Raw genomic sequence first — 14717 nt, forward strand, 5'->3', positions numbered from 1 at the left:
AGGAAACAACAAAATATTGATATATTAATATAAAACTTTGAAATACTCGAGCAGAGTATACAGAGCTACTTCAAGTGAAGCATGTGTCTGTATTTTATGTACTTGTATAAACCGTATCCTATACTAGTGTTAGTAGCTGTTGTCTATGAATAACACACAATCTAATATAAGAAGAAATAGAGTTGGGTTGTAAATTAGAACATTCCAACCTGGGATGGTTTAATGGACTGGGTGTTGACGCAGGTGGTTGGAGTGGTTGTAGGCGGAGGTCGCGTTGTTTGTTTTGGTTTGGTTGAGAGCTGCGGGTTCCGTGCTGGTGAAAGGTGTTTGTGGGTGGAGGATGAGGGTGGGGTTTTTCCAGAAGAGAAGGAGGCCTGCCTAGGATGAAGAGCATGCCTTGGGAGGGTCACCTTCAAGTAGAAATACTTCACTGCCAATCAGTCCTCACCATCACCAATGGCACTACCGAGTTCAGGATATAGTGCCTGAATGCAACGGCTAATGTTCCCAGTAAAACTGTAAACGGATGCTGAATACATTACCAGACGTGGTGTTTGAACTGAGTGTCGGAATTGAGGACTCTGAGGTGGGGGTCTGCGAGGTGAGTGGAGGTGTGTGGGCAGTTGTTTGGGTGACTGAAGACATGACAGGAGCTTCTGTCATGGTGCGTGGAGTTGAGGCAGATAGGGTGGTTACTGAAGGTGAAGTGGAATTTGTGGTGGTGTGTGGAGGTAAGAGAGTTGAATTATCTGCATTCCAAGAGAACAAAAATCAGGCCAAACTCAATGCCACAATGTCAGTTTCAATAACATTAAAAAGTGCTACATGTAGTATTTTCCCTCCAACTATGAACGCTGATCCAATAAATCCTGTTTCCTCTTGTCACAAAGAAGGTGATTACTCATTTACATCTACCTCACATTTGTTTTAACAAGACAAAAGGACAAGAGATGATTAAAAAAAAAGCACTGAGTGGAAGTAAATTCATATTTAGAGGGAGAAAGTAGTATTAGTACTTTACAGCTAGAACAGCAGAAATAGAATCAGGTTGAGCATTTGTTGCTTTGAGTTCAAATGCTTCCTGTTTTTGTCCGTTTCCTATTGCAAAAACTATCAAAGTTTCCTAAATGGTTGCCAACCTTCATACGATTGTGTCAACAGTGGTACAGTGTTGGTATAACGCTGCACTAATAGCTACGTAGCTTAGCTTCTGCACAGAGTAAATTTAAGTCAATATATTAACAAATTATTGACTAAACAATAAAGATATATTGTATATAAATATATAAAGTAACTATTATTAAACCAGAGTTAACAAAGACGTTTTTATAGTTTTCTCACTGTGGGATAAACTCTCACAGTTTATTTCTATCAAGCCAGGATCAGTAGATAAGATGGAAGCAAGTTTACCAAATTTTTCAGATAATATCATGTTCAACTGCACCCAATATCAGGAAATATTAGGTTTCGGTGACTTACTTGTTCCTTTGATGAAAAGTTGCATTTGTAACACAATAGGCCCTTGCCAAATTTCCCTAATCTAAATCCACTTTACACAGAAGAGCTTTTTTCTAATCCTAAAATAACTTTTATATTATAAATCCTCCAGACTCAATTTATTTGAGTTAGCAGTTTCCCAAAATGAGATCTGAGATACAGCATAACTACAAATGAAAAGAGGTTAGGAAAGGAGCAATCACAACATTTGATTGAGACATTTCAGACAAATTAGACAGGAACCAGAAATGTGAAAACATTTCATTGTGCAGGAAAGCAATGCACTATTGCTTTAGCTCAGCCTAAAAGCAAGCCAGAAAAACACCTGAAGGCTCATTTTCCATTCACTATATGAATGTCACAGTAGCTGCTTACTATATCAACATAAGCATTTCATGCTGCTTTGGAAAAGCAAAATTTTCTGAAATGAGCACAAATGACATTTACATATTTTGTACATAAATAACTGTGTGTAGATAAGAAAATAAACAAAAAAAATTTTGTTTATCATGTTGCTAACTGTTAGGTTTGTGCATGTAGTTTGCAATTAAAACTTGGGTGAGACATGTCATTAAAATGGAGGCCAATGTTAACCCAACTACTGAATAAATATACTTCTGTCACTCATTGTGCATATGTGAGAGGACATTATTTACATTTGAAGATCATACTCATTTCATGAAATTTAGCTGGCTTCGGTGCTGCTGTGGCCGTGAAGAGATGCAACAGTGTGAGATAGTGGGAAGCTGCAGCCGGTTGCATAATTAGCATGAAAAATTTTATTTATTATAATAACAATTAAATGTTGTATAGTAGGTAACTTGTGTTTTACCACCCACCTGTATCATTTTGACCTGGAATTACAAAAGAGAAAAGAGATCAGCTTTTTTGTCATAAAACAGCACAGTATACTGCACAATACACAGAAAAAAGATGCAAACAAAAAACATCAACAAATGTGTTCTATATGTTAAGTTTTATTAAAGCATCCACCTCCATCTGACCAATAAAAGTCTTTCAGCAGGGCCAAACCATTATCAGGTCAAAAAGAGGAAAAACTGACTATTTCTTTATCTGAAGTTGTGCGTGAGGCAGCGCTGTACAACCTGGTTGCTATGACACTGCGGCAAAGAGCAACACTTGCTATTCCAGGCAGCAAACCGCTATTTCCTGCTTTGCACTGAAAGCCAGATCCTCCCCATACATATAAAATTTGTTTCAGTTTGGACAGATCACTGGCTCAGAGTGAACAACCAATGGGCTCTGATAATGGACTTTCCCTCGTTATATCCTCGTTCTTAGTCATTAGAAATTACAGCATGAACCAATATTGTTTAAAATAATACTTATGCTCAATAATCAAAAAAATAATCTATATCAAACTCTGTATTTGGATATTACAATACTTCTTTTTTTCTAATAACATGGAACAAAAAAAAAGGCTCTTAGCTGTTTTGTCCATTTGTTCTTTATAATAATAGCAATGAGCAGTGAGTAATGAGGTGGTAGAGGACAGTCAAACAGTGTGTGTCAGGATGTGGTTGGCGTGTTCTTGTTTCACTACATCGAGCAGAGATGCATGCTCTCTGCAGTGACATTTCACCACGTTATACTTTGTGGTGACTGATTTGAATTGTTTCAGTGAAAGGTTTGAGAGATGAAACTGTACTCAATTAATATCTTTGATGTGAAAAATACATTGAAACCCTAATTTTATCAAGTTTGTTTCAGCCACACCATTGTAGCAATAACAATTTCTGCTAAAATGGTCAAACTAGTTTAAGTGATGCCTCCTCTGTGCGAAATTGAAGTGTGATATTGACACTGTTACATAGACCTGTTCAAGGTCACAAACTTTTTATCCATGGGAAAGAAGCAGAAGAAGAGGAAGAAAGAGGTAGAGGAAGGGAGACAGGGCGACCACTGAGAAGAAATTCAACTGTGCAAAGTTGACAGCAGTTATAGTTACAGTGACAATCAGAGTTTAAAGGCCACCAGACGCCTGTCCTCAAATCCATTTACTTGCCCGACACTTTGTAAAGAAACTGATAGCGTGTCTGGGTCTGTCTCTCAAGTATCAGTTTTCTCTCTATCAGTGTTCACCATCAGTTTTTTTATCTGCCTCTTCTGTCTTCCTATATTTTGCATTCACTGCAGAGTACCATCCCCTGTTTTGTGACAAGCACACTCCCCCCTCTCACAGAAACTGCTATAATCGTGCAGTAGGCTTAACATTTCTGACCTCACTTCTTCATTTTAGACACTGCACTTCCCTTTTTTTTTCATGAATTCTCAAGTCATTTACTTTTGCTCGGTCTCAGTCTGCCCGCGCTGCTCTGCTCCGCTCTGCTCTGTCAGGAAATGAATGCAACTGAGAATGGAACACGGAAGTGGTCAACTTTTTGATCACACAACTCTAGACTGCTGCAAGCTAAAGAAAGCTTGGAAATCTGCATCTTAATGGGGCGTAGTTGCTCTCACGCAGTTAGTTTAAGTAAATAAAACTGGTGCGCACGTGATTTTTGGCCTTTAGGATTAAAATAGTATTAATAGCCAAGTTCTGAATGAGGATGAAAGCTCTTTGACACATCTTCTGCTACTTAATAACACTTGTGCGACAAAGACATATTGAATGTTTCAAAAGAACAGTACTGTATATTATAATTCATTTTCTCCTACAAGATCCTTCCTTTGAATGTAGGACTTGTAAAGTAAAGCATCACAACACTTTTTACTAAAAGTAGTAAAAAAAATACTCCATCACAGTTAAAATTCTTGCATTTAAAACTGTAGGCTACTTAAGTACAAGTAAGTGTAGTATTTACTTAACATATAAAAGTATCCACTTTTCAGGCCCAATGCACTCTCTATAATGTTATAGAGTTAAAACTGGATAATTATTCCTGACACATTTACATGTAAATAGTATTTTAATGTTGTGGTTGGCCGAGTTGGAGCTGATTGTAGGTATTTTTAAATACTGTCATTATAGGTTTATAAAATTATAATAATAAAAGTAGCTATAGCAAATGCATAATATGTCCCTGTGGAATGTAGTAGAGTATAAGTATAAAGTACCATAGAGTAATATACATCAGAGTGGTACTAAAGTTATTGATTACAGTAAGTGTATTTAGTTATTATCCATCACTGCCTGTATGCTATTAATGATGAGATAACTACATTTATACAATCTTTGGAAGAGTCTAGTTTCAAGAGTTTCAATTCTGCCAATGGGTGATGAATGGAAAAGTCAAGATGTATATAAATAAGAAGCGTCTGTTGATGCGGTGCACCATGATGACTCACCCGCACGCTAGTTGAGAAATACTGTATGTTAGAAACGAATGACAAAAACTGACCCTGACTGACATTAAAGACAAGAGTGAAATAGAGTGAAGGGTTTATTTCAGCTCATGTGTACAGATGTCTTAGCTGAAAATAGCAGAAATGATTTGATGTGTTGAACAGTAGCAGAACTGTGAGTGATGCAAGAGGCAGTAAGGTGGGTCTGACTTAACACACGCACATATGCACACATACACAATATCACACACACACTCAGATGTGTATCACATACACCCACAGCCACTAGAGTTGAAGTGAAGAGCTTGCAGGGACACACCCTGAAAAATTCTCTCATCTTTGACAGACATAACCCCCCTACCATCACCCACCCACATACACACACACACGCACACACACACACACACACACACAAACACACGCACAGTCACACACACTAATACATATTCATACTCTCACCATCATACCCACAATGTCAAAGCAGAACAGAAACATGATTGCAAAAATTCCCATAGCAAATGAAAGAACATATTTTAAAGAGAGTCTTCTTATTAACAGCAGTCTTTGATTGAACATAACTGTTTATTCTTTTGCCAAAGGGGCTCACAAACCTGTCACTATTTTAGTTTCTCACATCACAAGTGTGCGCTGTACTGTCTTGTGTTCTTGGGTTTGGAAAGTTTAAGAAACGTGAAGTAATGCAAACGGAGGCACAACTCAAAGACATGTTATACTGTAGCTTGTCATTTCTGCCCTCAGTTTTTACTTTAAATGATTACATTTTGCGTGGTGATGTTTTCCAGTTAAAAAAACAAAAAACTAATTGTCAAGCGTTTGTGCTGACAGATTCATGTCTCTATCTCAGGCAAGTGTTTCACCTTTTCTCATAAACACAATCACTTGCTCAACAACCATATGCTACAACCTCAAAAACTGTTCGGTTGCGAATTTCAAACACCTTCATCGCTTATCGTTGGCTATCATTCATGTTTTACATCCTTTACAGATTTTTTTTTCTCCTAGAAGACTCTCAGATGACAGACACAAGGACACAACTTCATACAACACCATTTCTTTTCCACAGTCCCTTCATAAAGAAGACACAGTTGGTTACTTACAGTTGGCCAAACCGATGATTCCAGCGCAGAGCAGCAGGATGTTCAGACCCCAGAGACCTGCCATATCCAGGAGTTTGGGTGTGTACGGCCACACACCATACAATATAGTCCTACTGGGGACCAACAGGCAGAAATTCACCCGCCAAACTGAAGCTGTATTTCTAAATTCTTAACTCAACTCTACCCTAACCCTAAAATAAGTTAAAAAATTAGTCTTTTTTAAAGCTACATGCGTTTTCTTTCTTATCAGTTGACACAGCTTCCTGGACTTGTTCCCCAAACCTAAACCTCGCTTCTGGTTTCAAGTCAAGCAAGTGGGAGTGATGTCACACAAAAGAGCCTGCCTTTACCTTAGCATTTGGTGACAGGAAGCTTCATTTTAGCTACGCCACCAAGAACAGGAAGTCTTCTAACTCTAATCTTTACTTGCTTTTGCTCAAGTGTGAAAACCCTCACACTTATGAAAAACGGAATGAAGTTTAGCTTCAGTGTGAAGCCTTTTTTACTGTAAGATTGTGTTTGGACATATGAGGGTTTTTGATACATGCGCAATACACAATTGTTTTCCACATCCACAGTTCAACAGACACAGAGATGGAAGAAAATTGTGATGTTAACACATGTTGTCTTCTGTTCAAAATCAGACTCTTAATGAGAAATTTTACTTCTGAGACACGAGACACACTAATGAAACTTCTTTGAGCGCCTCTTCTCTCTCACGGACTCCTCCCTGCTCGTAAGCTTACAGGCCTACAGTCGTTTGGCCGTGTAATCAAAAACGCACGAGGACCAAGCAATGCAATGTGCAAGAAAAAGATGGAGCCTTTCCTTTATTAAACTTTGTTCTCTTGTTTTTCTTCTCTCAGTCTAAAGAGAGAAAACATGTGGCCATTGGCTCCAGAAGTGAATTTCTTCATTTCTGCTGTTCCTTCTGTGTGAAATACATTTATAAGGGATGTTAGATCTCTTCAAAGTCATTGATCGTGCATGGTGTTTGATCATCATGCTCTGCCTTGGAGCCCAAAAATGCTTTACTTCTGTTTGCATACACAAGAAAATAGGGGATAAAAGAGGAAGGAGAGGAGTAGAGAAACTCTCTGGGGAGTGAGACTCACACACTGGGTGGTGAGCTGATGTGAATCTGGATGAAACAAAGTCAGCTATTTCATGCAGTTATATGAAAATAATACATGCAGCTAAGCAGGCCCATTTTTGACTTTGGACAGTTAGATACTGAGCTGGTTGAGGCTTTTACTTAATCCTACAGCAGTCATACAGTGGTGCAGCATGTTGTCTATATGTCGAGGAGGACTATGAGCACTCATAGATCACGTCAAATCTTTAAATAATATTTGTGTTTATCCCGAGAAGATGAAAGTGTTATACGCAACGGTTGCTTTCTTTCTAAGTCATACTACATTTAAGAGGAAATACGTTTGAACATGATTGCACTGTTTCCAACAGTGAACTACATTTTTAGTATGAATATCTAAATTTGGATTTCCTCCTAAACCTGCGAAACACATGGTATTTGGCTATTTCCACTTGTGAGAGTATAGATTCTTGTAATCAGGAAGTGACTCTTAGGCAAGCCGCATCAAGTCAATGCACTACAAATAATCTGTGCTGACAAGTCACGCAACCATGCAATTGTCTGATTATCAACTGAATGATGATTATACCTGTGGTTGATACTTCTATTTGACGGCAATCTTCAGAAGAAGATCTGTTTAGTTTTAAATGTACTTTACAGATGTAAAATTATATTTAAAAATAATCATTCTGTACAATTTACAATGTACCTAAGTAGAAACAAGTAAACACATTGTGAATTTGATTATATTATGTTATTATGATGTATGTATTATCTATTTTAATATTATTCAATATTGTTGAAGACCATAACATTTTGTAATTCATTTAAAAACATTATAGATTATGTCTATTAGTGATAATCGGGCTGATTATTTGGCATTTTGAGATGATTGGCATTGTCCGGTGTCTGTGCTCACAAGGCCAACACATCTGCAGGCAGCCTCATCAGTGTTGGTTTTGGTCCCTGTACTATAACTCTACTGCAGTAAAACTTTTCTTTGATTTGATATCATCATTATATATCGGCCATTGGCAGCCCTGCTCTCTAAATATCGGCATCGGCCATGAAAACAACCCATAGCCTATCGGTCGACCACTAATGTCTATAAAGACCTTATGTTTAAACCGTTTTGGGCTTTGTAAGCCCAACTTATATTAGGTCAAAAAGAAGATTGTTTACATGAGTGTACACACTATACTACTGTAGAAATAAGAATGGAGAAGCCAGTTGACGTTAAGTTGACCGATTAGTGACATGGTTCATTACTGACAAACATTGCAACATCTTTTTTTTCTATGATGTTAGGATACCTCTACAATTTTGTGTCAGATTGACATTAAATTCAATAAGGATAGTCATTGTCCTCAGAGGTTGAGGCCTGATCCCTGATCCTTTGTCTTTCACTACAATCAGACCAAAGGTTCTAGTTGTATAACCTGATTGTGCCAGATGGTTTGTTACAAAACTTGTCCGATATGAACTGCGCTTCACCTGGGAAGTGAACAAGATCAGGTGGCAGGAGGAACAGGAGGTGACAAAAAGCTGCAGTCAAGTCGCACAGTTTCCAGCAGCCTTCAAAGAATATACACAAAGTTACATAACTATTTACATCTTGTTAGATCCATCTATAGGCTACCTGAAGTTTGCAAACCACATTCGGATCTATCAATAAACTGCATTTTACTGCCAGTTGGCTCTTTGATCAGGAAACAGCCAGGCTTTTCCCGTCATGCCCAACTCAACAACTGATGGATTTCCAGGGAATTTTCATTGTTGTGTCTCATACCTAGCGCCATCATCAGGTCCAACAATTTATGACCAAAAAACTATGCAAAACTAATGATATTCCCATCAGCCTTAGTTGTACTTTTTGTTTTGTGCTAATTTGTGGTGATGGTGATCATGGTAAACATTATACCTGCTAAACATCAGAATATTAGCATTTCCATTGTGCGCATATTAGCATGCTAGTGTTTGCATTTACTAGCTCAAGGCACCGCTGTGCACTGATCCTCCATGAGCCTACATCCTCACAAAGTCAATAAAGTGGCTGTATATGTGAACATTCTCGCAAAAAATCAAAATACACTTTAATCTATAGTCACCTACTGGTGGAATCACTTTGATATACCATACTGAACCATAAATGTCCAGTACAGTATCGTTTCATGCAACTGAGGTAAAAGAATACAAAGTATCACAGGGTTTTCCCCAGAAAAATAGAATAGTCACATGATATTTCCCTAAAGGTTAATGATTTATAAACAATACGTATTCACTTTGTATGATAGTTAGTGGTTTCACGCAAGGTGATCCACATCAACTGCCCTGAACTGTACTGTTGGAAACCCTGTTAGCTACTGGCTGCTACTGCACAATGAAGGATTGGTGGTGTAGAATCTGCAGTTTTCATGTGAAGTGCTATGGAACTTTCCTACAACTAGGTCATAGGACCATACAGTCTGATACTGAACTGAAGAGAACATAAACGTGCCACTGACACTGGCAGAAACAGTCATCACCCCTTGAGTCATGGACCAAAAATATAATTTTTTAAAGATTATTATTCCCTAATATAATGTTTTAGTTTTATTAATGTAGAATTGACATTTGTCCTCATTGTTCCCACAAAAAAACAGAGGATGTGTCTGAATCAGACAATAAAATGACACTACTGTTGCACTTGTTCATTTGAGCTTCAACCTGTCTTTCCACAATTCAGCCACAAATTGAAAACACAAGTGGCCTGACAAATGACTCAGTCACTGGATAGTGTCAGCTAACCACTGTAGCTTCCTGCAGCACTTTTTCAGGTGAGCTTAAATTAAAACTAGAAAAAATAGTTAAAGATGATTATTGATGACATTAATATGCAGGTAGAATTTGTTTTAGTGCATGGGTGTTTAACTGTTTGCCTTAATCGTTTGTGGCTTGTGTTTTATTAGTCACTTTTGACATTTTCATTATTCAACAATGACCACAATCTTCCATGATCGGGGAAAGATTGTGGTTATGTAGCAATCTTTTCCAAACTTTGACCAAATGGTTTTAGTTGCTTTTAGTTAGCTGCCAACCCTCCATGACGATCCTCTTCCCGACATGGGTTGAACACACATTTCTGAACTTTGGTGACCAGTTGTCTCTGTTAGGATACAATTATTTTAAAGGTTTCCCTCCGAATGTGTTTTAATACATATTAAAAGTCTCCAACTTCCACAAGTTTCCACATCAAACCTGTGTTAGTTGCAAAATGGACCATAATTGGCTTCTAAAGTCTTTGTAATGTCACAAACTCCTGACCCTATGTACTCTCTAAGATTTAATGTGAGCCCAGACACACTGCCCCCATTCATGAGATAAAGGAAAATATAGCTTTCTAATACTTTTCTGCACATAGATCCTTCTGTACCAATAAGTAATGAACAATATGCAAAACACACTTTTGTGCTAAACGCGACGACAGGTGGAACTGACATTAAAAATAATTTAGCCAGCTTTTCAGAGCGAGAGAGAAAGATGACGATATCAAGAGAAATAAACTGAAAGCAAGCACATGTGGGCACAGCTAACCTGGCCTTGTCCAAAAATAAAACATCTGCCTTCCAGCTCCAGTTTTGCTAGCCAGAAACTGCACAGTGGCTCAGTGGTTAGCACTGTCCTAATTACCTATTCGGAGCACCCCAGTAGCTCACCTGGTAGAGCTGGTGCCCCGTGTACTAAGGCTGAGTCCTTGCCACAGTAGCCATGGGATCAAGTGTGGTCTGTGGTACTTTCTTGCATGTCATCCCCTCTCTCTCACACACACTTTTACACCATTTAAGGTAATAAAAATCCCAAAACACATTATAAATAAATCATTACCTAATCAACAGCCAAAATTCTCACAGTTTTGACAGGGATAATTATAAATGTTACATATGACTCATGGTAAAGTGAATCATAACATGTGTATTGTTTGTGTACACAAACTGTGCATTGTATACCATGTAAGTCATTGTACACTATTTCCGTAATAGCCCTACAACTAATGCAGTATATTTTGGTTTAATGTGTGGGTAGGTGAGAACCATGTATACTACAACTCTGTATACTTAAAATGGACATAGTCTCTGTGATGTCACCCATAGGTGTCGGGAAGTGTGGTGGCTGTGCCTGTCTGCAAAAGACTCAAAAGCCTAGCCTCAAGTGGCCGTTGAAGGAACTGTAGTTTTTGTTATTTCCATGTCGCCACAGAGGTTGCCACATGGTAGAAACCCATGAAAACATATCCATGTTTTTTTAATGTGCAAAGTGGTACACTGAGGGAATCATGGCTTATATTTCAGAAGAAACTAAAACTATGTAACATTATTCTTGAATGTACATTGTTAATTTCTTTTTAACTTTAACCAACCTGTGCTACGCTCAGTGAGTTCTTTTGTAGCATGTCCCTGTTTCAAATCCATCAGAGACAAACATGTGAGGCTGCAAGGTGAAGGGAAACTAGACGATGTCTTTCCTCCCACATATCAGAACTTCCTTTGCTTGGTAGGTTTTTTGGGGGGAAATACTGATCTTAGATTAGGTATATTCCCCCTGCAATTACAAGTGTGCAAAGAACTGAAAAGTATAAGTGAAACTTTCTCTTTTATTAATCAGCTAAAGTAAATGTTACAAACAGACATAGTAAAAGATAAGATGAGGAAGTGAAAGCAAGTGAGGGCAGGTTTTCATTGATTTCCAGCTAAAGTACTGCGTAATGAGAATTAACATATTTGTTGTTAACAGTAAAAGTATCTCTGGCCTCTATTTTAAGCTCTGGAGTTTTATGTAGGGGTTGAGAAAGGGGGTGTGGTTTTGATGAGAAACTGTGTCACAGCTTCCCCAATTTCTTGTTTGTTTTTTTAATTTTATTTCTACATTCTTGCTTAAAAGTTTTATCTAGCTTCCTCTCTTCTCATCTCCTCTCCCCGTCACTGTAAATGTCTGAAGCTCCTTACAATGGCCATAAAGACAGCGGAGGAGGGAGGCTGCAGACCATCTATCAAAGTTTGCGCTGTTAGTTCTTCTGTGCAGTCACAGCTGTGACCACAGGGAGGTGTGATAAAAATGGATTGCAAGCGATGCATGTGTATGTCTGTGTGTGCGCTACACCCAGATGCATGCAGTTTTTCCTCCACTCTTTGCACGATGCACCTACTCTGTATGTGGGTTAAGGGTTTCACATACTGCCAGTCTGCAATTCAACCTTTTCAATGTGTGCCTGTAGTTTGAACCACCTTAACGATTGTTTAAAGATACTTTTATGGGTATTATAAAGATGGCAGCCATGATGCAAGTGTATGAAAAATATTAACAATAATTTATTTAATGCAGTCCTGCTGTGCTTCAGTCATAATACAATCTTTTGTGATGAAACCTGCTTTTTAGAAAGAAAACAAGTGTTGAATAAACTTGAAAAAGACAGATTAAATCTTCTCAGTATTTAGCAGATACAGACAAGAAAAAACTTTTACTTTTGCCATAAATGAAGCATTGTTATTCTGTTTGAAAGTGTTTGTTTAAGATAGAGTTAGAATGAGGAAAGTATATGATTAAAGTTGGGTAAAAAATGATGAAAATCATAAAGCTTGTGCTTGAGTGTTTGTTACACATTTAGCCACTGAAAAAAAAGAAACAGAAATATAAAGAAGACATTTATATAGAAATATAAATCTGGTAGGCTCTAATCGCAGCTCATGTTAAAGGTTGCACATGATGGTTACCACTGCACTGAATATCAGGTTGTTCTTACTGATTCCACAAAATATCCAGTAACAAATAGCATTTTAAATGAACAAGACACATCATCCCAGTGAAGAAAATACTGGTAAAGCTGAAACAATAAAAATGTAGAAAGTGACTTGAGTTGTAAGTTCTCACTGTAAGCCAGTAACATGTAATAATCAAAATCAGCCACTATAACACATCCAAAACAAGAAATACCAACATTAACACACAAGCCTTTGATCTCTGCTATATGAGGTTTTAGTTAAACTAAAAGGAAGAATACAACTTGTATCTATCAGAAGGCCAAGTGGAGAGTGTTAAAGATTAGAGTTAGATCAACATCCTTTGTACTTCCTCTTTTTCCTTCCTGTCTGCACTCCTTAGTAGACAGTGTCATTGAACACTGTAACACTAGCAAGTGTCATGTATGCATCCTCTCTACTCTGTATACTCTTGACATGCAGCCATACCTTTCAGTTTTGTGTAAGACAAATACTTCTACTTATACTACATTTCCTCCAGTTCTCAAATCTCCAAAGTAGCAGGCCTCATGTTGTGTGTCACCTAATCAACAAAGTCAGTCTGCAGTTTCACAATCAACTGCGTCATCTGTGGCGGTGAAGCAACAGAAAACCACTGGAGGGCAGTGTGGCTTTATGTTGCACCACAGCCGTTCCCCTTTTCTTTTCACACATATTTTTCTCATTGCTTGTTTTTGGGAATAGCCAAGTGGCTGAATGCATTTTATACACACACAAACACGTGTACACACACATACACACGCGCTCAGTGTTGCGATTTGGACTGCTTTTGGTTCCTCTCTGCCGATGACTGACAGGTTCTTAACGAGAGAAGCCTAGAGCGTTTGCCCTCCAGGCCTGTACATCAACCATCAACATACAACACACGCACACACGCACACACACACACACACACACACACACACACACACACTCACTATCATATTTATACACACACATATCATCCACACACACACGTACTCTCTCTTTCTGTGCAGACATTCTCTGTCCCATTTCCCAGGCTCTATCAGTTTGTCCATTGCAAAGGCAGTGTTTGACAGTCACTGGGAGACGGTTTGGGTTTAGCATTATTATTATGTTTCTATGAGGCAGTCTCATCCAACACAGAAGGAATGTCAGCTGCACCATTGTTCAATAAGGCTCAATACAAACACACTACAACACAACACAATAGCACCAAGGGCTAGCTGAAGTGCATGTGCATAGATGTGTGTGTTGTGTGTAGTCATTGTAAGGGCCACAATGGTGAGACAGCATAGCTGGGGAGGTGAAGATGGAAACCCAGAGCAGCACATTTTCTCCTCCCTCCACCCCTTCATGATTCATTCCTCCTCTCGCCTCTGCTCCTTCTCCCTTTTTCTGCAGAGGAGAAAAAACCCAATTAAAATACTATGTGGATGGATACGATGAAGAAAGACATACCTCCTACATGACATTCTCTCTACCCCCCATGTAGTGACAGATCTGGTGCATTCAAACAGAGGTGAAAAAATGTGGTGGCTCCCGCCCTCCTGCTGCCATTAAATGTTGATGTATAATATCAAAAATATATAAATATATATATGTACACTGCATGAAGATGACTGTATAAATCAAAATCTACCACAAATTCACCCCACATACATGCATACATATGCTGTATGTTTGTATGTGGCTGCGAGAGAGATTCCCATACGCCAAACAAATACCTGATGCAGCAGGAGGTGGAGGATGCGGAGGATGCATCCATTTTTTACGTTTCGCGTACACACACACGCACACAGATTCATGTCCTTCATGTATAGCTCTCTCTCCAACCCCTCTTCTCTTCCACCGCTCTTGTTTTCGTCTCTTCCTGACCCAACATCCGGCACTCCCAGGAGATCCTGCTTTCTCCTGCCAGACTGGGCCTGTATACACACACACACACAC

The sequence above is a fragment of the Morone saxatilis genome, unplaced genomic scaffold (assembly GCF_004916995.1).
Source record: "Morone saxatilis isolate NCDOM2014 unplaced genomic scaffold, NCSU_SB_2.0 Contig12, whole genome shotgun sequence".
Lineage (NCBI taxonomy): Eukaryota > Metazoa > Chordata > Actinopteri > Moronidae > Morone > Morone saxatilis.